At 43.8% G+C, this 23,504-nt stretch overlaps 1 protein-coding gene across 2 annotated transcripts in view; it reads left to right on the top strand.

Annotated features, from left to right (window-relative positions):
- LOC124273107 overlaps nt 1-23,504 on the top strand; it is a 60,617-nt gene that overhangs the window by 24,020 nt on the left and 13,093 nt on the right. The window contains exon 2 of one of the 2 annotated variants that reach the window (XM_046708328.1): nt 21,351-21,494. The gene's annotated coding sequence lies outside the window, so the exon portion shown is untranslated. Of the gene's footprint in view, nt 1-20,618; nt 21,495-23,504 lie in introns of those variants that run through there. The other variant, XM_046708327.1, reaches the window with a different exon arrangement.

Here is a 23,504-nt window from a genome sequence, read left to right as displayed (position 1 = left end):
GTACGATATCAACAGGCTGAGATTAATAAATTGGTTCACCTACTCTAAATGGAAACGTTGACATCAACAGTCAGATGGCTATACTGACATCAACACACTGATATAAGCAAGTGTTTATAATTCACCTACTCCTAATGACGTTGTTGAAATCATCAGAATGAGATTATATTTAAGGTGACATTGACTTAACAGACTCGTTTGTTCTAAATATTTATGTTTCACCTACTCCTTATGGAGATATTGACATCAATAGACAGAGTAACCAAGGGTGTACAATTTAACAGCATCTGGTGGAAATGTAAACAACAACAGACTGATGGAAAGTTCACGGAACAAGAAGTACGGTGTACTGGAAATACACTTACGTATACACAGGACTGTATCTTAGTCTGAAGTCCATAAGGACTATTATCGTCTCTTCTCGCTAAACAAAGTGCCTTTCATGTTGTAAAACATATATGCATGCATCAGTCATCCTGGGGTTTTAAAATAGAGATTTTTATTCTAAGGTGTCAACAGAATTTTTAATTGTTCGTCTCCCACAGACACTAAACACTGCCTTCACACAACCCTCTCTCTGGAACTATACCCTGCTTCCACACATACCCCCCTCTGGCACCATACACTGCCTCCACACCAATCTCCCTCTGGCACTGTGCACTGTTTCAACAAACACCTCCCTCTGACACTATACGCTGCCTCCACACAAACCTCCCTCTGGAACTATACACTGCCTCCACACAGATCTCCCTCTGGCATTATACACTGCCTCCACACATCTCTCCCTCTGGCACACTCTGCCTCCACACAACCTCCCACTGGCACTATACTGCCTCCACACAGACCTCCCACTGGCACTATACACTGCCTCCACACAAACCTCTCCACTGCCCACACTGTGCACTGCCTCCACACACACTGTGCACCCTCTCCACACTATACACTGCCTCACACAGCCCTCCCTCTGGCACTATACACTGCCTCCACACATAACTCCCTCTGGCACTATACACTGCCTCCACACAGATCTCCCTCTGACACTGTGCACTGCCTCCACACAGCCCTCCCTCTGACACTATACACTGCCTCCACACAGCCCTCCCTCTGACACTATACACTGCCTCCACACAGCCCTCCCTCTGGCACTATACACTGCCTCCACACAGCCCTCCCTCTGACACTATACACTGCCTCCACACAGCCCTCTCTCTGGCACTATACACTGCCTCCACACAGCCCTCCCTCTGACACTATACACTGCCTCCACACAGCCCTCCCTCTGGCACAATACACTGCCTCCACACATACCTCCCTCTGACACTATACACTGCCTCCACACAGCCCTCCCTCTGACACTATACACTGCCTCCACACAGCCCCTCCCTCTGGACACTCATACACTGTCTTCTGACACAGCCCTCCTCTGCGCTGACACTCATACACTGCCTCCACACAGCCCTCCCTCTGACACTATATACACTGCCTCCACACAGCCCTCTCTGGCGCCATACACTGCCTCCACACAGCCCCTCCCACTGGCACTATATACCGCCTCCACACAGCCCTCCCTCTGACACCATACACTGCCTCCACACAGCCCTCCCTCTGACACTCATACACTGCCTCCACACACATCCCTCCTCTGACACTATACACTGCCTCCACCCTCTGACACTCCATACACTGCCTCCACTCAGCCCCCTCCCTCTGACACTATACACTGCCTCCACACAGCCCCTCCTCTGGCGCCATACACCGCCTCCACACTCATCAAGCCCCATACAGTCCCACTCTGCACTATACACTGCCTCCACACAGCCCTCCCTCTGACACTATACACTGCCTCCACACAGCCCTCCCTCTGACACTATACACTGCCTCCACACAGCCCCTCCTCTGACACTATACACTGCCTCCACACAGCCCCTCCCTCTGACACTATACACTGCCTCCACACAGCCCTCTCCACACACACATCCTCCCTCTGGCACTATACACTGCCTCCACACATACCTCCCTTCTGCCTCCACACAGCCCTCCTCTGACACTATACACTGCCTCCACACAGCCCTCCCTCTGACACTATACACTGCCTCCACACAGCCTCCTCCCTCTGGCACTATACACTGCCTCCACACAGCCCTCCCTCTGACACTATACACTGCCTCCACACACACCTCCCTCTGACACTATACACTGCCTCCCACACAGCCTCCCTCTGACAACGACTATACACTGCCTCCCACAGCCCTCCTCTGACACTATACACTGCCTCCTGCCACAGCCTCCACCCCTCTGACACTATACACTGCCTCCACACATCCCTCCCTCTGACACTATACACTGTCCTCCTCCCTCTGACATAGACAGCCCTGCACTATACACTGCCTCCACACAGCCCTCCTCTGAAATTTTAGACTGCCTCCACACAGCCCTCCCTCTGACACTATACACTGCCTCCACACATCCCTCCCTCTGACACTATACACTGTCTCCACACAGCCCTCCCTCTGACACTATACACTGCCTCCACACAGCCCTCCCTCTGACACTATACACTGTCTCCACACAGCCCTCCCTCTGACACTATACACTGCCTCCACACATACCTCCTCTGAACACTTTGCCTCCACACACAGCCCCTCCCTTCTGACTGCTGCCTCCACACAGCCCTCCCTCTGTCACCATACACTGCCTCCACACATACACCTCCCTCTGACACTATACACTGCCCACACAGCCTCCACATACACTGCCCAAGCCCTCCCTCTGCACTATACACTGCCTCCACACAGCCCTCCCTCTGGCACCATAGACTGCCTCCACACAGCCCTCCCTCTGGTACTATAGACTGCCTCCACACAGCCCTCCCTCTGACACTATACACTGCCTCCACACAGCCCTCCCTCTGACACTATACACTGCCTCCACACAGCCCTCCCTCTGACACTATACACTGCCTCCACACAGCCCTCCCTCTGACACTATACACTGCCTCCACACATATCTCCCTCTGACACTATACACTGCCTCCACACATATCTCCCTCTGACACTATACACTGCCTCCACACATATCTCCCTCTGGCACTATACACTGCCTCCACACAGATCTCCCTCTGACACTATACACTGCCTCCACACATATCTCCCTCTGACACTATACACTGCCTCCACACAGATCTCCCTATGACACTATACACTGCCTCCAGACATATCTCCCTCTGACACTATACACTGCCTCCACACATATCTCCCTCTGGCACTATACACTGCCTCCACACAACCCTCCCTCTGGCACTATACATACACTGCCTCCACACAGAACTACCTCTGGCACTATACACTGCCTCCACACAGCCCTCCCTCTGACACTATACACTGCCTCCACACAGCCCTCCCTCTGGCACTATACACTGCCTCCACAAAGCCCTCCCTCTGGCACTATACACTGCCTCCACACAGCCCTCCCTCTGACACTATACACTGCCTCCACACATACCTCCCTCTGGCACTATACACTGCCTCCACACATAACTCCCTCTGACACTATGCGCTGCCTCCACACAGACCTCCCTCTGGTACTATACACTGCCTCCACACAGAACTACCTCTGGAACTATGCGCTGCCTCCACACAGACCTCCCTCAGACTCGAAACTCTTTAATTTTTAAGAGCTTAAGAAGCCTTAATATGTTTTAAAATTAAAACGTTATTAGTTTTAATTTCCATTGAATATATTGGTTGTAATTCTACCCCTGCACCTTCAAGGCAACATTTTGTCCTGGAAGAGAATAGTTTTTATTTGAATCTTTTCATTATTTTATGAATTTATTTGGATGAAGACCGTCCATGTATTGCACGACAGAACAAAGGGTTGCTTCATGGACCACCTCTGCACCCTTTGTCTCTGATTCCGAGTTTAGTAACTTCAAGCTGATTATGCAAGGCAACAGAAATGTTGTGTATAACAGTGTTTTATTCCCGGGACTCGCTTCTCTTCAATCTCGATCTGTGTGTGTGTATGCGGCGAGGGCAACAGTGACACCTTGCCTCAAGCTGTTAACTGTAAAAGCGTTTTTGGCCAGCTGAGATCTCATTTTACTTGCATGCCTGAGGCGTTGATAGTGCGTGTTTCCTATTGGCTGACGGGGTCTCAGTTGGCCACATCTTGCACGCTGGCCCACTCCGCCTGACGGCTTGCGTGAGTCGCACAAACACTGTGTCCCATGCTATTTCCATACACTCACTTAAAAACTTTATTATCATTTTACGTGCATGCAGGTTCGTTGAGGTGTCATCGTTGACGAGAATGTTAAAACCTTTAATCGCAGCCCAGCCGCTGCAGCAATGGGTTATAGTCATGTACACAGGTTAACTTCAGTTATTCAACATTTAGTCAACAAGATCAACGATCACTAACACTGATTTTGCATACATATACGAAAATATAATTGTCGCTGAGGAAATCGAATTCATTCATTCCACTCCTTTTGGGGGTTAATCGTAGCAAACGGATGATGCAGTGCTTGTGTGACGGATCTAGCAGGTATAGAGAATGCAGGGTAGAGGCGCTGTCGGGCTCATCGTGGACGTCCTCAACACCCTCTTCTGGCAGCTCAGATCTCACCGACACGAGCATGGAGAGATGGAACATAATTCTGTCTTGTGACATCGGCTGGATCTTGTTGCTTCCTAAAGCTCATATGTTACAGTGTTTCACTATTACGTATAACTCATAAAGTGCTCTCAAATTACATGCTTGAGTTGGTCTTAATTCAAACGACGTCTGGTGATAGGGCTGGTCCTACTGGCGATTGCCTGCGGGTATGATTTGATGCAAACGCCAGTAATTATTTCGCCTGTGAGAAGATAGGATACATCTATACCAGTGATCTTGGGCGAAATATAATAGAGTGAATCGGCATCAGCGATCTCAGTTGATTAATACCCTACCTGACAGTTTGGGCAAATGTCACTTTAAACAACCGCAGGCAGAACCAATCGGTTTTGTCTCGGACAAAGCATTGTGCCCACACGATCTGTTTGACTGCGTCTGATAATCGAAGGGTGGAAATCCACCGTCAAGGGAGGGTGAGAGGACCAGAGGGTAAGGTTCACACAGGAACAACAGGGAAGGTGAAGAGAGGACCAGAGGGTAAGGTTCACACAGGAACAACACGGAAGGTTAATAGAGGACCAGGGGGGAAGGTTCACACAGGAACAACAAGTAAGGTGAAGAGAGGACCAGAGGGGAAGGTTCACACAAGAACAACAAGTAAGGTGAAGAGAGGACCAGAGAGGAAGGTTCACACAGGAACAACAGGGAAGGTAAAGAGAGGACCAGAGAGGAAGGTTCACACAAGAACAACAAGTAAGGTGAAGAGAGGACCAGAGGGGAAGGTTCACACAGGAACAACAGGGATTGTTATGAGAGGACCAGAAGGGAAGGTTCACATAGGAACAACAGGGAAGGTGATGAGAGGACAAGAAGGGAAGGTTCACATAGGAAACCACAGGGAAGGTGAAGAGAGGACCAGAGGGGAAGGTTCACATAGGAAACCACAGGGAAGGTGCAGAGAGGACCAGAGGGGAAGGTTCACATAGGAACAACAAGGAAGGTGAAGAGAGGACCAGAGGGGAAGGTTCACACAAGAACAACAAGTAAGGTGAAGAGAGGACCAGAGGGGAAGGTTCACATAGGAAACCACAGGGAAGGTGATGAGAGGACCAGAGGGGAAGGTTCACACAGGAACAACACGGAAGGTGAAGAGAGGAGCAGAGGTGAAGGTTCACATAGGAACAACACGGAAGGTGAAGAGAGGACCAGAGGGGAAGGTTCACACAGGAACAACACGGAAGGTGAAGAGAGGACCAGAGGGGAAGGTTCACATAGGAAACCACAGGGAAGGTGAAGAGAGGACCAGAGGGGAAGGTTCACATAGGAACAACACGGAAGGTGAAGAGAGGACCAGAGAGGAAGGTTCACACAAGAACAACACGGAAGGTGAAGAGAGGACCAGAGGGGAAGGTTCACACAAGAACAACAGGGAAGGTGAAGAGAGGACCAGAGGGGAAGGTTCACATGGAAACAACAGGGAAGGTGAAGAGAGGACTAAAGGAGAGGTTCACATAGGAAACAACAGGGAAGCTGAAGAGAGGACTAGAGGAGAAGGTTCACATAGGAAACAACAGGGAAGGTGAAGAGAGGACCAGAGGAGAAAGTTCACATAGGAAACAACAGGGAAGGTGAAGAGAGGACCAGAGGAGAAGGTTCACACAGGGACAACAGGGAAGGTGAAGAGAGGACCACAGTGGAAGGCCCAGCTTAAGAACCACACAAGTAACAACAGGCTGTTTAAAATATGGATAAGGGAATCGGAGTCACTAAAGGTATAGCTTTAGAACGGTACAATACGTAGAAGCGAATATCTCACACACTGAAGGTTGACAATTTGCAGGGTATTTAGTGATTCTCTAGGAAAATGTTGCTTTTCATCTCCGAAAACATGGACGAGGATATGAAACCTTAACATTACTTACAGTAATCGGCGGGACACTCAAATCAAACGACTATGCAGAGGGCAGGCTGCCAGAAGGCAAATTTCAGACTGATCCCTAACGTAAAGAAACGTCTATGACCGTCTTAGTGAGGGATTTGATGAGAACAAATCAAACAACGTTCCCGTCTGGTTAAATGTCTGAAGTGACCATACCACGTTGCCGTGCTCAGGGGCGATTTATCTGTACTTGAGTGATATCAAGTCGAGCTTAATAGAATAATATAAATAATCAGGTCGCTTCATGCTTCTGGTGCCAGGCCCAGGTGCAGTACTGGGACACTGTCACTTAACTGTATAGTATTAGTAATGTTGTCGCGGTGCAGTACTGGGACACTGTCACTTAACTGTATAGTATTAGTAATGTTGTCGCGGTGCAGTACTGGGACACTGTCACTTAACTGTATAGTATTATAATGTTGTCGCGGTGCAGTACTGGGACACTGTCACTTAACTGTATAGTATTGGTAATGTTGTCGCGGTGTAGGAATGGGACACTGTCACTTAACTGTATAGTATTAGTAATTTTGTCGCGGTGTAGGAATGGGACACTGTCACTTAACTGTATAGTATTAGTAATTTTGTCGCAGAGAAGTTTCAAGCCAGTGGAATATGTTTTGTTCACAGTGTCTGTAATTTAGAGAGTCCAACAGATGACTTGTCCATTAATATTAAATGAAATGTAAATTATTCACATAAAAAAAGTACAGAATTTTCTCAATTTAAGACATTTACAGCAAATTTACCTTTAACTATTTCGTAACAGAGTTTTGTTCTGATAACATAACGTTAAAGTTGAATTAAAAGACAATGTAAAACACAAAGGTACGTATACCTGTGCATGAGGAAACTATTGGGCTGTGTAGGGCCAGGGAACTGGCAGTGTAACATTAATGGATATTGTCTCCTCCTCCAGCCCTCGCGTTCTCAGATGTAATGACGGAGGACGGACCAGAGTGCTGTAATAGAAACTGCATGAGTTAGTCATGTAGAGCAGATTACTTGATGATCTTCTCGTCACAATTAGTTTACTGCTATCCCCCGGCCTCAGCAGCCAGGCTGTCAGAAATGGGATACGCCTGGATGGAACAAAGAAATTATGACAAGCGCCAGGAGACATCAACCCGTCAGCACTGGCTCTCTTCCCCCTACCGTTGATGCTTAGCTGATCGTGCAATCAAGACCAATTTGCTGTCTCCAATCGCTCCATTAGGCCTTATCAACGATTTCGCCTCTCCAATCCCTTCTAATATGTTCTAGGGAAGCCACGCAAGCGTAATAATGTATTGTGTCGCAAGTACAAGAAACTTGTCCCATGCACTTGTGGCCGAGTTACTGCTAACCTGCATCGCGATTCAAGGGCTCACTAATGGCAGTGAGGCTCTGCTTTGTGCTGCTGAATCTGCCGTTAAACTTGAATACTGTATAAATCACTGTTGTTGAGGCCGGGTTAAGCTTAAAAGCGAATGACTACGGGATTCAACAAAATACACTGCTTACAAAGTTATTTTCCGCCGAGACGTCCTCTAATGTTGGAAACAAATTGAATCTTTACAGAGCGTGTTGATGGCCTTTGTAAATTTGGTGATGGTATTGATTGCTTGACGAGGGTAGAACGACAGCTTGAGAGCTCTATCGAGGACCCGGTTCAATTGGGACGCAATGTCTTCCCCTGTGAATGGCCAGGACGGGGGAAAGCCACAAGCTTGCGGCTTCTTGCTCCCTGCCATTTATCCCCGTTACACAATTAGGACCCCAATAGAAGTCAGCCGGAATAGTCGGCTATGTTTGGTGCAGAAATTACCATAGTTGTTTTATGGGCAAATTGATGTCATTGGCTGCATTGCTGTGGGGTCCGGGAAGATGCCGCATGGGAATGTCTGTATTGTTTCACTAAACCCAATTAATGGCCAGTACATGTTGCGAAATATTCGAAGATGATTTATACAATACCGGATTGGACATAAACATAACAGTGGGCAGTCGCAATGGTAATACAAGCTATCAAAATAGTATGATAGCTACAAATGATATGATTTATTGTTCGGGGAAAATGTTTCATCTGGACTTTTGTGTTGTTATATAACATTTGATTCTACTGTTATTGCAATTGTTTGTTGACCCAGGCTGCTTTCTTTAACGCTTCTAAACTTACTGTTAAGCATTGATAATGGCAATAGTCTGTGTTGCACTGTGATAGAGGACAACAGAATCCTTGCCAAATCAACTGATTATATGGGAACAGCACATTGACTCAATAAGTTGCATATAACGGAGGGTGGTATAAAACAAGGCACATTGACTCAATGAGAGGGTGGCATAAAGTAACAGCACACTGATCGTCAATATGAGGTGGTGCGCCATTGTATGATGTGAGGGAGATTAACTGTAGGAAGCACCATTGTATGATGTGAGGGAGATTAACTGTAGGAAGCGCCATATGATGTATGATGTAGAGATTAACTGTAGGAAGCGCCATTGTATGATGTGAGGGAGATTAACTGTAGGAAGCGCCATTGTATGATGTGAGGGAGATTAACTGTAGGAAGCGCCATTATATGATGTGAGGGAGATTAACTGTAGGAAGCGCCATTGTATGATGTGAAGGAGATTAACTGTAGGAAGCGCCATTGTATGATGTGAGGGAGATTAACTGTAGGAAGCGCCATTGTATGATGTGAGGGAGATTAACTGTAGGAAGCGCCATTTTATGATGTGAAGGGAGATTAACTGTAGGAAGCGCCATTGTATGATGTGAAGGAGATTAACTGTAGGAAGCGCCATTGTATGATGTTAGGGAGATTAACTGTAGGAAGCGCCATTTTATGATGTGAGGAGATTAACTGTAGGAAGCGCCATTGTATGATCTGAATGAGATTAACTGTAGGAAGCCCCATTGTATGATGTGAGGTTGAATAGTTAGCTAGTTTGTTAGTTAGTTAGATAGGTAGTTGGCTAGCTAACAAGCTTGTTAGTTAGTTAGTTAACTTAGGTAGCGTTTTGTTAGTTGGGGAGATAGATAAGCTAACTTGTTAGTTAGTTAGTTAGTTAGTTAGTCTAGTTAGTTAGTTAGTTAGTTAGCTAGTTAGCTAGTTAGTTAGTTAGTTAGTTAGTTAGTTAGTTAGTTGTGTAACGACGCACTCAGCAATATGCAAGCTATATGGCGGGAGGCTGATTATTGTAGCAAGCGTCATTGTATGATGAGAGGGCGATTAACTTTAGGGAAGCGCCATTGTATTTAAATCAGCTTAACTGTAGGAAGTGCCATTGTTGGGTGTAAGGCTGATGAACTGTACGTGGTCTTAGTGTAACACGAGATTTAGCTAAACTGGTCGTTGTTGCATTGTAGATTATAAGTACGAATAACTATACGTACCTTCAGTTATGGATGTACGTTAGCTGTAGTGTATTGTTGTAGGATCTAAGGAGGGTAAACGGTAATGTTTGTTAGATTGCTGATTGTATGATTGCAGGAGTAACTGGAATTAGTATAAATGTAGCATGTAATGGAGAACAGCTGTTGGCAAGCTTTCAGTGATTGTTTTGAGGACGGTTACCTGTTGGAATTTTCCAGTGCTTTTTGTGGAGGAAGGTTAACTGTTGGTAGCGCCAGTGCTTGTTTTCAGGAAGGTTAACTGTTGGCAGCGCCAGTGCTTTGTTTTCAGGAGGGCTGTCTGGGAGAAGTTTCAGTGCGTGTTTTCAGGAAGGCTTAACTGTTGGCAGTTTCAGTGCTTGTTTTCAGGAGGGTTGTCTGGGGAGTAGTTTCAGTGCTTGTTTTCAGGAGGGTTGTCTGGGAGTAGTTCCAGTGCTTGTTTTCAGGAGGGTTGTCTGGGAGTAGTTTCAGTGCTTGTTTTCAGGAGGGTTGTCTGGGAGTAGTTTCAGTGCTTGTTTTCAGGAGGGTTGTCTGGGAGTAGTTTCAGTGCTTGTTTCAGGAGGGTTGTCTGGGAGTAGTTTCAGTGCTTGTTTTCAGGAGGGCTGTCTGGGAGTAGTTTCAGTGCTTGTTTTCAGGAGGGTTGTCTTGGAGTAGTTTCAGTGCTTGTTTTCAGGAGGGTTGTCTGGGAGTAGTTTCAGTGCTTGTTTTCAGGAGGGTTGTCTGGGAGTAGTTTCAGTGCTTGTTTTCAGGAGGGTTGTCTGGGAGTAGTTTCGGGATAGGATGTAAGGGAGGTTGACTTTGGGTAGTTTCAAGGTGGAATGTAATGGAGGCTGACTGTGAGTAGTTTCAGAGTAAAAGGTAAGAGAGGTTGACTGTGAGTAGTTTCAAGGTGGAATGTAAGGGAGGTTGACTGTGAGTAGTTTCAGAGTAAACGCTAAAAGAGGTTGACGGGGAGTAGTTTCAGAGTAAAAGGTAAGAGAGGTTGACAGTGAGTAGTTTCAGAGTAAAAGGTAAGAGAGGTTGACAGTGAGTAGTTTCAGAATAAAAGCTAAAAGAGGTTGACTGGGAGTAGTTTCAGAGTAAAAGCTAAAAGAGGTTGACTGGGAGTAGTTTCAAGGTGGAATGTAAGGGGGGTTGACTGTGAGTAGTTTCAGAGTAAAACGTAAGGGGGGTTGACTGTGAGTAGTTTCAGAGTAAAACGTAAGGGGGTTTCACTGTGAGTAGTTTCTGAGTAAAACGTAAGGGGGTTTCACTGTGAGTAGTTTCTGAGTAAAACGTAAGGGGGTTTGATTGTGAGTAGATTCAGAGTAAAAACGTAAGGGGTTTGACTGTGAGTAGTTTCCGAGTAAAACGTAAGGGAGGTTGGCTGTGAACAGTTTCTGAGTAAAACGTAAGGGGATTTCACTGTGAGTAGTTTCCGAGTAAAACGTAAGGGGGTTTGATTGTGAGTAGATTCAGAGTAAAACGTAAGGGGGTTTGACTGTGAGTAGTTTCCGAGTAAAACGTAAGGGAGGTTGGCTGTGAACAGTTTCTGAGTAAAACGTAAGGGGATTTCACTGTGAGTAGTTTCCGAGTAAAACGTAAGGGGGTTTGGCTGTGAGTAGTTTCTGAGTACAACGTAATGGGGTTTCTCTGGGAGTAGTTTCAGAGTAAAACGTAAGGAAGGTTGACTGTGAGTAGTTTCAGAATAAAACGTAAGGGAGTAAAAGGTAAGTGAGGTTGAATGTGAGTAGTTTCAGAGTAAAACGTAAGGAAAGTTGAATGTGAGTAGTTTCAGTGTCGGAAGTAAGGGTTTTTACTGTGGGTAGTTTTAGTTTTGATGTGAATGTACCTGAAGTTTCGTATGGTACTAGACACCTTACCAATAAGTGCTTTGTCCCTGCATGTTTGATTCTGCTAGAGCGTCGTCGTCAATGACAACTCTCAGCATTAGTCATTATTTGGTCTTGCACATACTGAACATTTGCAAAGGACTTCTTTAGGTTTAGTTTTTTATTCATCTTCTCTGGAATAACGCGTAACCTGTTTTACAAAACACAGGGGTTTTGAACTTAATATTTGTTTTTCAATTGCTCATAAAACTCTTGAGTAGAAAGTATTGATTTTGTCCTGCCATCAGTTCTGTGTATAATGTTTAAGCGTAATATGTCTGCCGATTGATATAACTTAGACTGGTTGAAGCACGGCGGTGTAACAACACATAACACGGAGTTTCACTGAAAGTACATTTGCAACATAACAGTTACATGTGTTCCCGCAAACCTGTTGTTTATGGTGTACATTTCAATTTTGACTCTATTGTCATAAACCAAAAGTGAAAAGAACGCCATGTCTTCCCCACATGGTTGACGTGCCTTCCCCACTCGGCCTCTCTTTACTTTAAATAAATCTCGTCCTGACTGTCCCGATCGATATACTTGGTGACACTGTTTCACCTTTGCACAATTCATTTCCTTCTGTGGACTCGCTCAGCTAGGCATGGAATGATTTGCTGTGTGCCCGCATGTGCCGCGGCTCCTTCATCACCAGTAGGTTAAAGATGCAGGCATTGACTCTGCAGCCCACTCTCATTAGGATTTCTCCACACACACTTGCTCTCGCTGTTCGTGTGTGTGTGTGTGTGTGTGTGTGTGTGTGTGTGTGTGTGTGTGTGTGTGTGTGTGTGTGTGTGTGTGTGTGTGTGTGTGTGTGTGTGTGTGTGTGTGTGTCTGTCTGTGTGTCTGTCTGTGTGTGTGTGGTATGAACTTTCTTCGTTTTATAGGGCTTATGGATTGTTGGATTATAAATGAAACAAATATTAATGGTCCTTTCAGCTGAGTTGGCATACCTATGTTCCCTTACATTATTCACCAATTGTTTCAAAGGTACCACAATATTTTCAGACTTTACTTTATCAGACAGGCAGTATTCAGTCGTCCGAGTCCACTACAACATGTCCCCGGAATGTTTCGTTGGTTATTATTGTAAAACAGTACACAATGCTATAAACCTATATTCTAAAGAGAGTATCTCTGAAGGCATATTGATAATGTCATGTGTCTTCAGACGGCTGGCATTAGTTGTCTGCAGACAAGTAGGATCTGGTTATAAGTTGTTGAGGCTACAATGTGTTTTCAGACAAGTATCAACATGTGTCTACAGACTAGTGGTAACCATTGTAAACATGTGTCTACAGACTAGTGGTAACCCGTGTCAACATGTGTCTACAGGCTAGTGGTAACCATTGTCAACATGTGTCTACAGACTATTGGTAACCATTGTCAACATGTGTCTACAGACTAGTGGTAAACATTGTCGACATGTGTCTACAGACTAGTGGTAACCATTGTCAACATGTGTCTGCAAACTAGTGGTAACCATTGTCAACATGTGTCTACAGACTAGCGATACGATTGTCATCATGTGTCTACAGACTAGTGGTTTCCCGTGTCAACATGTGTCTACAGACTAGTGGTAACCATTGTCAACATGTGTCTACAGGCTAGTGGTTACCATTGTCAACATGTGTCTACAGACTATTGGTAACCATTGTCAACATGTGTCTGCAGACTAGTGGTAAACATTGTCGACATGTGTCTACAGACTAGTGGTAACCATTGTCAACATGTGTCTGCAGACTAGTGGTAACCATTGTCGACATGTGTCTACAGACTAGTGGTAACCATTGTCAACATGTGTCTGCAGACTAGTGGTAAACATTGTCGACATGTGTCTACAGACTAGTGGTAACCATTGTCAACATGTGTCTGCAAACTAGTGGTAACCATTGTCAACATGTGTCTACAGACTAGTGGTTTCCCGTGTCAACATGTGTCTGCAGACTTGTGGAAACCTTTGTCAACATGTGTCTGCAGACTAGTGGTAACCTAAGTCAACATGTGTCAACAGACTAGTGGTAACCATTGTCAACATTTTTCTGCAAACTAGTGGTAACCATTGTCAACTTGTGTCTACAGACTAGTGGTAACCCCTGTCAACATGTGTCTACAGACTAGTGGCAACGATTGTCAACATGTGTCCACAGACTAGTGGTAACCCCTGTCAACATGTGTCTACAGACTAGTGGTTTCAGTGGAACATATGTCTACAGACTAGTGGTTACCCATGTCAAAACGTGTCTACAGACTAGTTGTTTCCATGGCAACATGTGTCTACAGACTAGTGGTAACCCATGGCAACATGTGTCAAGAGACTAGTGGTAACCCGTGGCAACATGTCTACAGACTAGCAGTAACCTCTGTCAACATGTGTCTACAGACTAGTGGTAACCCGTGGCAACATGTGTCTACAGACTAGTGGTAACCCCTGACAATATGTGTCTACAGACTAGTGGTAACCCGTGGCAACATGTGTCTACAGACTAGTGGTAACCCCTGACAATATGTGTCTACAGACTTGTGGTAACCCGTGGCAACATGTGTCTACAGACTAGTGGTAACCCCTGACAATATGTGTGTCTACAGACTTGTGGTAACCCGTGGCAACATGTGTCTACAGACTAGTGGTAACCCCTGACAATATGTGTCTACAGACTAGTGGTAACCCGTGGCAACATGTGTCTACAGACTTGTGGTAACCCCGTGGCAACATGTGTCTACAGACTAGTGGTAACCCGTGGCAACATGTGTCTACAGACTAGTGGTAACCCGTGGCAACATGTGTCTACAGACTAGTGGTAACCCGTGGCAACATGTGTCTAAGACTAGTGGAAACTAAGCAAAGACATGGACTAGCGGTAACTTCTGTCAACATGTGTCTACAGACTAGTGGTAACCCGTGGCAACATGTGTCTACAGACTTGTGGTAACCCCTGACAATATGTGTCTACAGACTAGTGGTAACCCGTGGCAACATGTGTCTACAGACTTGTGGTAACCCGTGGCAACATGTGTCTCTACAGACTAGTGGTAACCCCTGACAATATGTGTCTACAGACTAGTGGTAAGCCGTGGCAACATGTGTCTCTACAGACTTGTGATAACCCCTGACAAAATGTGTCTGCAGACTAGTGGTAACCCGTGGCAACATGTGTCTACAGACTAGTGGTAACTCCGTGGCAACTTGTGTCTACAGACTAGTGGTAACCCTGACAATATGTGTCTACAGACTAGTGGTAACCATTGTCAACATGTGTCTACAGACTTGTGGATAACCCGTGGCAACATGTGTCTACAGACTTGTGATAACCCGTGGCAACATGTGTCTACAGACTAGTGGTAACCCGTGGCAACATGTGTCTACAGATTAGTGCTTTCCTGTAGTCACATCCCATATATACCATGTACACTCATCACGTATATGTGTTCTACAGGCTAGTGGTTACCATTGTCAACATGTGTCTACAGACTTGTGGTAACCATTGTCAACATGTGTCTGCAGACTAGTGGTAAACATTGTCGACATGTGTCTACAGACTAGTGGGTAACCATTGTCAACATGTGTCTGCAAACTATTGGTAACCATTGTCAACATGTGTCTACAGACTAGCGGTACGGTTGATTGTCATCATGTGTCTACAGACTAGTGGTTTCCCTGTATCAACATGTGTCTGCAGACTAGTGGTAACCCGTGGCAACATGTGTCTACAGACTTGTGGTAACCCGTGGCAACATGTGTCTACAGACTAGTGGTAACCCATGGCAACATGTGTCTACAGACTAGTGGTAACCCGTGGCAACATGTCTACAGACTAGCGGTAACCTCTGTCAACATGTGTCTACAGACTAGTGGTAACCCGTGGCGGCAACATGTGTCTACAGACTTGTGGTAACCCTGACAATATGTGTCTACAGACTAGTGGTAACCCGTGGCAACATGTGTGTCTACAGACTTGTGGTAACCTCGTGGCAACATGTGTCTACAGACTAGTGGTAACCCTGACAATATGTGTCTACAGACTAGTGGTAACCCGTGGCAACATGCGTCTACAGGACTTGTGATAACCCCTGACAAAATGTGTCTACAGACAAGTGGTAACCCGTGGCAATATGTGTCTACAGACTAGTGGTAACCCGTGGCAACATGTGTCTACAGACTTGTGGTAACCCGTGGCAACATGTGTCTACAGACTAGTGGTAACCCGTGGCAACATGTGTCTACAGACTAGTGGTAACCCGTGGCAACATGTGTCTACAGACTAGTGGTAACCCGTGGCAACATGTCTACAGACTAGCGGTAACCTCTGTCAACATGTGTCTACAGACTAGTGGTAACCCGTGGCAACATGTGTCTACAGACTTGTGGTAACCCCTGACAATATGTGTCTACAGACTAGTGGTAACCCGTGGCAACATGTGTCTACAGACTTGTGGTAACCCGTGGCAACATGTCTACAGACCAGTGGTAACCCCTGACAATATGTGTCTACAGACTGAGTGGTAAGCCGTGGCAACATGTGTCTACAGACTTGTGATAACCCTGACAAAATGTGTCTGCAGACTAGTGGTAACCCGTGGCAACATGTGTGTCTACAGACTGAGTGGTAACCCGTGGCAACTTGTGTCTACAGACTAGTGGTAACCCCTGACAATATGTGTCTACAGACTAGTGGTAACCATTGTCAACATGTGTCTACAGACTTGTGATAACCCGTGGCAACATGTGTCTACAGACTTGTGATAACCCGTGGCAACATGTGTCTACAGACTAGTGGTAACCCGTGGCAACATGTGTCTACAGACTAGTGCTTTCCTGTAGTCACATCCCATATATACCATGTACACTCATCACGTATATGTGTCTACAGGCTAGTGGTTACCATTGTCAACATGTGTCTACAGACTTGTGGTAACCATTGTCAACATGTGTCTGCAGACTAGTGGTAAACATTGTCGACATGTGTCTACAGACTAGTGGTAACCATTGTCAACATGTGTCTGCAAACTAGTGGTAACCATTGTCAACATGTGTCTACAGACTAGCGGTACGATTGTCATCATGTGTCTACAGACTAGTGGTGTCCCGTATCAACATGTGTCTGCAGACTAGTGGTAACCCGTGGCAACATGTGTCTACAGACTTGTGGTAACCCGTGGCAACATGTGTCTACAGACTAGTGGTAACCCATGGCAACATGTGTCTACAGACTAGTGGTAACCCGTGGCAACATGTCTACAGACTAGCGGTAACCTCTGTCAACATGTGTCTACAGACTAGTGGTAACCCGTGGCAACATGTGTCTACAGACTTGTGGTAACCCCTGACAATATGTGTCTACAGACTAGTGGTAACCCGTGGCAACATGTGTCTACAGACTTGTGGTAACCCGTGGCAACATGTGTCTACAGACTAGTGGTAACCCCTGACAATATGTGTCTACAGACTAGTGGTAAGCCGTGGCAACATGTGTCTACAGACTTGTGATAACCCCTGACAAAATGTGTCTGCAGACTAGTGGTAACCCGTGGCAACATGTGTCTACAGACTAGTGGTAACCCGTGGCAACTTGTGTCTACAGACTAGTGGTAACCCCTGACAATATGTGTCTACAGACTAGTGGTAACCATTGTCAACATGTGTCTACAGACTTGTGATAACCCGTGGCAACATGTGTCTACAGACTTGTGATAACCCGTGGCAACATGTGTCTACAGACTAGTGGTAACCCGTGGCAACATGTGTCTACAGACTAGTGCTTTCCTGTAGTCACATCCCATATATACCATGTACACTCATCACGTATATGTGTCTACAGGCTAGTGGTTACCATTGTCAACATGTGTCTACAGACTTGTGGTAACCATTGTCAACATGTGTCTGCAGACTAGTGGTAAACATTGTCGACATGTGTCTACAGACTAGTGGTAACCATTGTCAACATGTGTCTGCAAACTAGTGGTAACCATTGTCAACATGTGTCTACAGACTAGCGGTACGATTGTCATCATGTGTCTACAGACTAGTGGTTTCCCGTATCAACATGTGTCTGCAGACTAGTGGTAACCCGTGGCAACATGTGTCTACAGACTTGTGGTAACCCGTGGCAACATGTGTCTACACAGACTAGTGGTAACCCATGGCAACATGTGTCTACAGACTAGTGGTAACCCGTGGCAACATGTCTACAGACTAGCGGTAACCTCTGTCAACATGTGTCTACAGACTAGTGGTAACCCGTGGCAACATGTGTCTACAGACTTGTGGTAACCCCTGACAATATGTGTCTACAGACTAGTGGTAACCCGTGGCAACATGTGTCTACAGACTAGTGGTAACCCGTGGCAACATGTGTCTACAGACTAGTGGTAACCCCTGACAATATGTGTCTACAGACTAGTGGTAACCCGTGGCAACATGTGTCTACAGACTTGTGATAACCCCTGACAAAATGTGTCTACAGACAAGTGGTAACCCGTGGCAACATGTGTCTACAGACTAGTGGTAACCCGTGGCAACTTGTGTCTACAGACTAGTGGTAACCCCTGACAATATGTGTCTACAGACTAGTGGTAACCATTGTCAACATGTGTCTACAGACTTGTGATAACCCGTGGCAACATGTGTCTACAGACTTGTGATAACCCGTGGCAACATGTGTCTACAGACTAGTGGTAACCCGTGGCAACATGTGTCTACAGACTAGTGCTTTCCTGTAGTCACATCCCATATATAACATGTACACTCATCACGTATATAACATGTACACTCATCACGTATATAACATGTATATGCATCAAACGGTGTTTAGTAGATATCACACACTCAGTTGCAAAAATCCGGACGCATCACTTTCATGCTGCTGACGCGGAAAAGTTAATCTGTCAATGTTTTATCTCCATATAACATCATTCATAGGGAGCCCACACAGCAGGAGAAACTATTTGAAAGTGTTCGTTTTCATTACTTACAACATGTTTGACGTTCCTCAGCCAAAAACCGTACACTCTACGTCAGGGATTATTGTTGCCGAGTACACCTATGCTTTACGTCAGGGTTATTGTTGAAGAATACACCTATGCTCTACTTCAGGGTTATTGTTGAAGAATACACCTATGCTCTACGTCAGGGTTATTGTTGAAGAATACACCTATGCTCTACTTCAGGGTTATTGTTGCAGAATACACCTATGCTTTATGTCAGGGTTATTGTTGAAGCATACACCTATCCTCTACTTCAGGGTTATTGTTGTAGAATACACCTATGCTCTATGTCAGGGTTATTGTTGAAGAATACACCTATGCTGTGCGTCAGGGTTATTGTTGAAGAATACACCCATGTTGTACGTCAGTGTTATTGTTGAAGAATACAGCTATGCTGTGCCTCAGGGTTATTGTTGAAGAATACACCTATGCTGTACGTCAGGGTTCTTCTTAAATAATACCTCTATGCTGTACATCAGGGCTGTTGTTGAAGAATACACCTATGCTGTGCGTCAGGGTTATTGTTGAAGAATACACCTATGCTCTACGTCAGGGTTATTGTTGAAGAATACACCTGTGCTCTATCTCAGGGTTATTGTTGAAGAATACACCTATCCTCTACTTCAGGGTTATGGTTGAAGAATAAACCTATGCTCTTCGTCAGGGTTATTCTTGAAGAATACACCTGTGCTCTATCTCAGGGTTATTGTTGAAGAATACACCTATCCTCTACTTCAGGGTTATTGTTGAAGAATACACCTATGCTGTACATCAGGGTTATTGTTGAAGAATACTCCTATGCTCTACTTCAGGATTATTGTTGAAGAATACAACTATGCTGTACGCCAGGTTTATTGTTGAAGAATACACTTATGCTGTACATCAGGGTTATTGTTGAAGAATACACCTATGCTCTATGTCAGGGTTTTTGTTGAAGAATACACCTATGCTGTGCGTCAGGGTTATTGTTGAAGAATACACCTATGCTGTACATCAGGGCTGTTGTTGAAGAATACACCTATGCTGTACGTCAGTGTTATTGTTCAAGAATACGTCAATGCTCTATGTCAGGGTTATTGTTGATGAATGCACCTATGATGTACATCAGGGCTGTTGTTCAATAATACACCTAACGTTGTACGTCAGGGTTATTGTTGAAGAATACAACTATGCTGTACGTCAGGGTTATAGTTGAAGAATACACGTATGGTCTGTGTCATGGTTATTGTTGAAGAATACACCTATGGTCTTCGTCAGGGTTAGTCTTGATGAATACACCTATGCTCTATGTCAGGGTTTTTGTTGATGAATACACATATGTTGTGCGTCAGGGTTATTGTTGAAGAATACACCTATCCTCTACTTCAGGGTTATTTTTTAAGAATACACCTATGCTCTATGTCAGGGTTATTGTTGAGGAATACACCTATGCTGTACATCAGGGCTGTTGTTCAATAATACACCTATGTTGTACGTCAGGGTTATTGTTGAAGAATACACCTATGCTCTATATCAGGGTTATTGTTGAAGAATACACCTATGCTCTATGTCAGGGTTATTGTTGAAGAATACACCTATGCTCTGTGTCAGGGTTATTGTTGAAGAATACACCTATGCTGTGCGTCAGGGTTATTGTTGAAGAATACACCTATGCTTTATGTCAGGGTTATTGTTGAAAAATACACCTATGCCCTACTTCAGGGCTATTGTTGAAGAATACACCTATGCTCTACTTCAGTGTTATTGTTGAAGAATACACCTGTGCTCTACGTCAGGGTTATTGTTGAAGAATCCACCTGTGCTCTACGTCAGGGTTATTGTTGAAGAATCCACGTATCCAAACACTGAGATGCCGTGTCCCTCGAGCAATGTGTATTGCATACGTGTTCTCTCTGTGATTCCTTTGGTATAATGAATATTTCATGTATGAGTGATACTTTGTTGATAAGGGACAAGGATGAAATATTAACGAAGGTCTCACTGTGTTCATGTTACCTATCAGATGAAGGCTGCTGCTGCTGTAAACCAACATGTTGATACTTGGAAGACTGGCGATCAATTGCTACCGACGTGCTACCGTTTCTTTCGATGCGGCTTGGTGTGATAATTTAAGGGTGTTGAACATTACTATATTTGGAATATGCAGTTCAACGATAAACACTTTACATTTGTCGACGATTAAAAACAGCTAATGAATTGTGTGAAGAAGTACACATCAATAACGGGAGTTAATTTACAGCTGAGAGTGTGAAATCTCCTCGACCTATCAGCTGCGAGACAGCGTGTACGGATAGAGTAGCGGACCATTCACGTTTCTATTGTTTTACTGATGGCGTTGTAACAAAAAAGTGCCTGTTGAGACTTTAGCCATGCTCAAACACAGGACCATTAAACCACGGAAACAATGCTCTCCCCGTCTTGCCTTTCTCACCATAGTTTTACTGATGTCGTGTTTAATCGCAGGCTAAGCGGACACTGTGATTGTTGCGTGTAATGGAATGACGAGTTAAGCCAATATTTGTATATGCGTTATAGCAGCAACGGACACTTTGTGTTGCAGTCGTGCTGGCGGCGTCTTTCATCGCCATGTTGAGGAATGCTGCGGCTGCGGACTGAGGCGACTAATGTCAGCAGCTGATGTTTAAGACGACCGGAGCGAGCACTATACCCCCACCTTCACACCCAGCATACCGTGCTACTTCAGGTACGTTCTATGTTATCACGCTACGTCTACTGAGGCCTGAATACACCTGACACCTCGGCAAGCATTTGGCTCAGGCTGTATATACTGTCCTACATTTTTCTTAAGATACAGTGATGTAAACCCATGATGTACTGATAAAGCTACTTATCAGTGGTTCCCCGCTGCTTGTTTGTTACTTATGTATTACGTTAAACTTCTTTCAATAAAGTCATTCCCTAACATGTCACTTTAGTATATTCTTCAAGATATCGCTTCGTTTACTTATGCTCTTCACGACATCTTTAACATGCCTTCTAGCATATGGCGACACCTTCAGTCATGACAACTCAGCTTACATATAGCGTTACAACAACCTTTAACATCTCGCCTCTACTTACATGTGTCGCTCCATGGATGGGATGATGTCAGTGTTAAAGTTTAACTCGCTCACTCGCACATTTAAACATATCGCCTCTTGTTACATCTCGTCACACATGCACCACAAGATCTCTAAACATGACAAATCAACTTACATATTATGTTTACACTTTATTTAAATAACAAACCACCTTACATATTATGTTTTACACTTTATTTTACTATGAAAAACCAACTTACATATTATGTTTACACTTTATTTAAACATGAGAAACCAACTTACATATTATCTTTACCCTATATTTAATCATGACAAACTAACTTACATATTATGTTTACTCTATATTTAATCATGAGAAACCAACTTACATATTATGTTAACTGTATATTTAAACATGACCAACCAATTTACTTATTATGTTTGCACTATATTTAAACATGATAAACCAACTTACATAGCAAACAAACTTACATATTATGTTTTACACTTTATTTAAACATGACAAACCAACTTACATATTATGTACACTATATTTAATCATGACAAACCAACCTACATATTATGTTTACACTATATTCAAATAGCAAACAAACTTACATATTATGTTTTACACTTTATTTAAACATGACAAATCAACTTACATATTATGTACACTATATTTAATCATGACAAACCAACCTACATATTATGTTTACACTATATTCAAATAGCAAACAAACTTACATATTATGTTTTACACTTTATTTAAACATGACAAATCAACTTACATATTATGTACACGATATTTAATCATGACAAACCAACTTACATATTATGTTTACACTTTATTTAATCATGAGAAACCAACTTAAATATTATGTTTACCCTATATTTAATCATGACAAACCAACTTACATATTATGTACACTATATTTAATCATGAGAAACCAACTTACATATTATGTTTACTCTATATTTAATCATGACAAACCAACTTACATATTAAGTTTTACACTTTATTTAATCATGACAAACCTACTTACATATTATGTACACGATATTTAATCATGACAAACCAACTTACATATTATGTTTACACTTTATTTAATCATGAGAAACCAACTTAAATATTATGTTTACCCTATATTTAATCATGACAAACCAACTTACATATTATGTACACTATATTTAATCATGAGAAACCAACTTACATATTATGTTTACTCTATATTTAATCATGACAAACCAACTTACATATTAAGTTTTACACTTTATTTAATCATGACAAACCTACTTACATATTATGTACACTATATTTAATCATGACAAACCAACTTACATATTATGTTTGACACTTTATTTAACCATGACAAACCAACTTACATATTATGTTTTCTCTATATTGAATCATGACAAACCTACTTACATATCATGTTTACACTATATTTAATATGACTTACATGTAAAACGCAAATATTACGGATGGCAACTTCTTCTTTATTGTATCTCACAACGGTTCTGGGCTATTCCTTGTCCCTTCGTCAGGTGCATTTTGTGTAAGGAAAAGCCCAGAAACGTTGTGACATACAAATATAGAAGAAGTTGTCATCCATAAAATTTGCGTTTTACTTGAATGCCAACTTCTAAATGCCTCTCAAGAACCTTTATGACTT

The sequence above is a fragment of the Haliotis rubra genome, unplaced genomic scaffold, assembly GCF_003918875.1.
Source record: "Haliotis rubra isolate DU_JTF1 unplaced genomic scaffold, ASM391887v1 Scf1762, whole genome shotgun sequence".
Taxonomy (NCBI): domain Eukaryota; kingdom Metazoa; phylum Mollusca; class Gastropoda; order Lepetellida; family Haliotidae; genus Haliotis; species Haliotis rubra.
The sequence above is the reverse complement of the archived record's forward strand: the minus strand, read 5'-3'. Positions and strand labels throughout refer to the sequence as shown.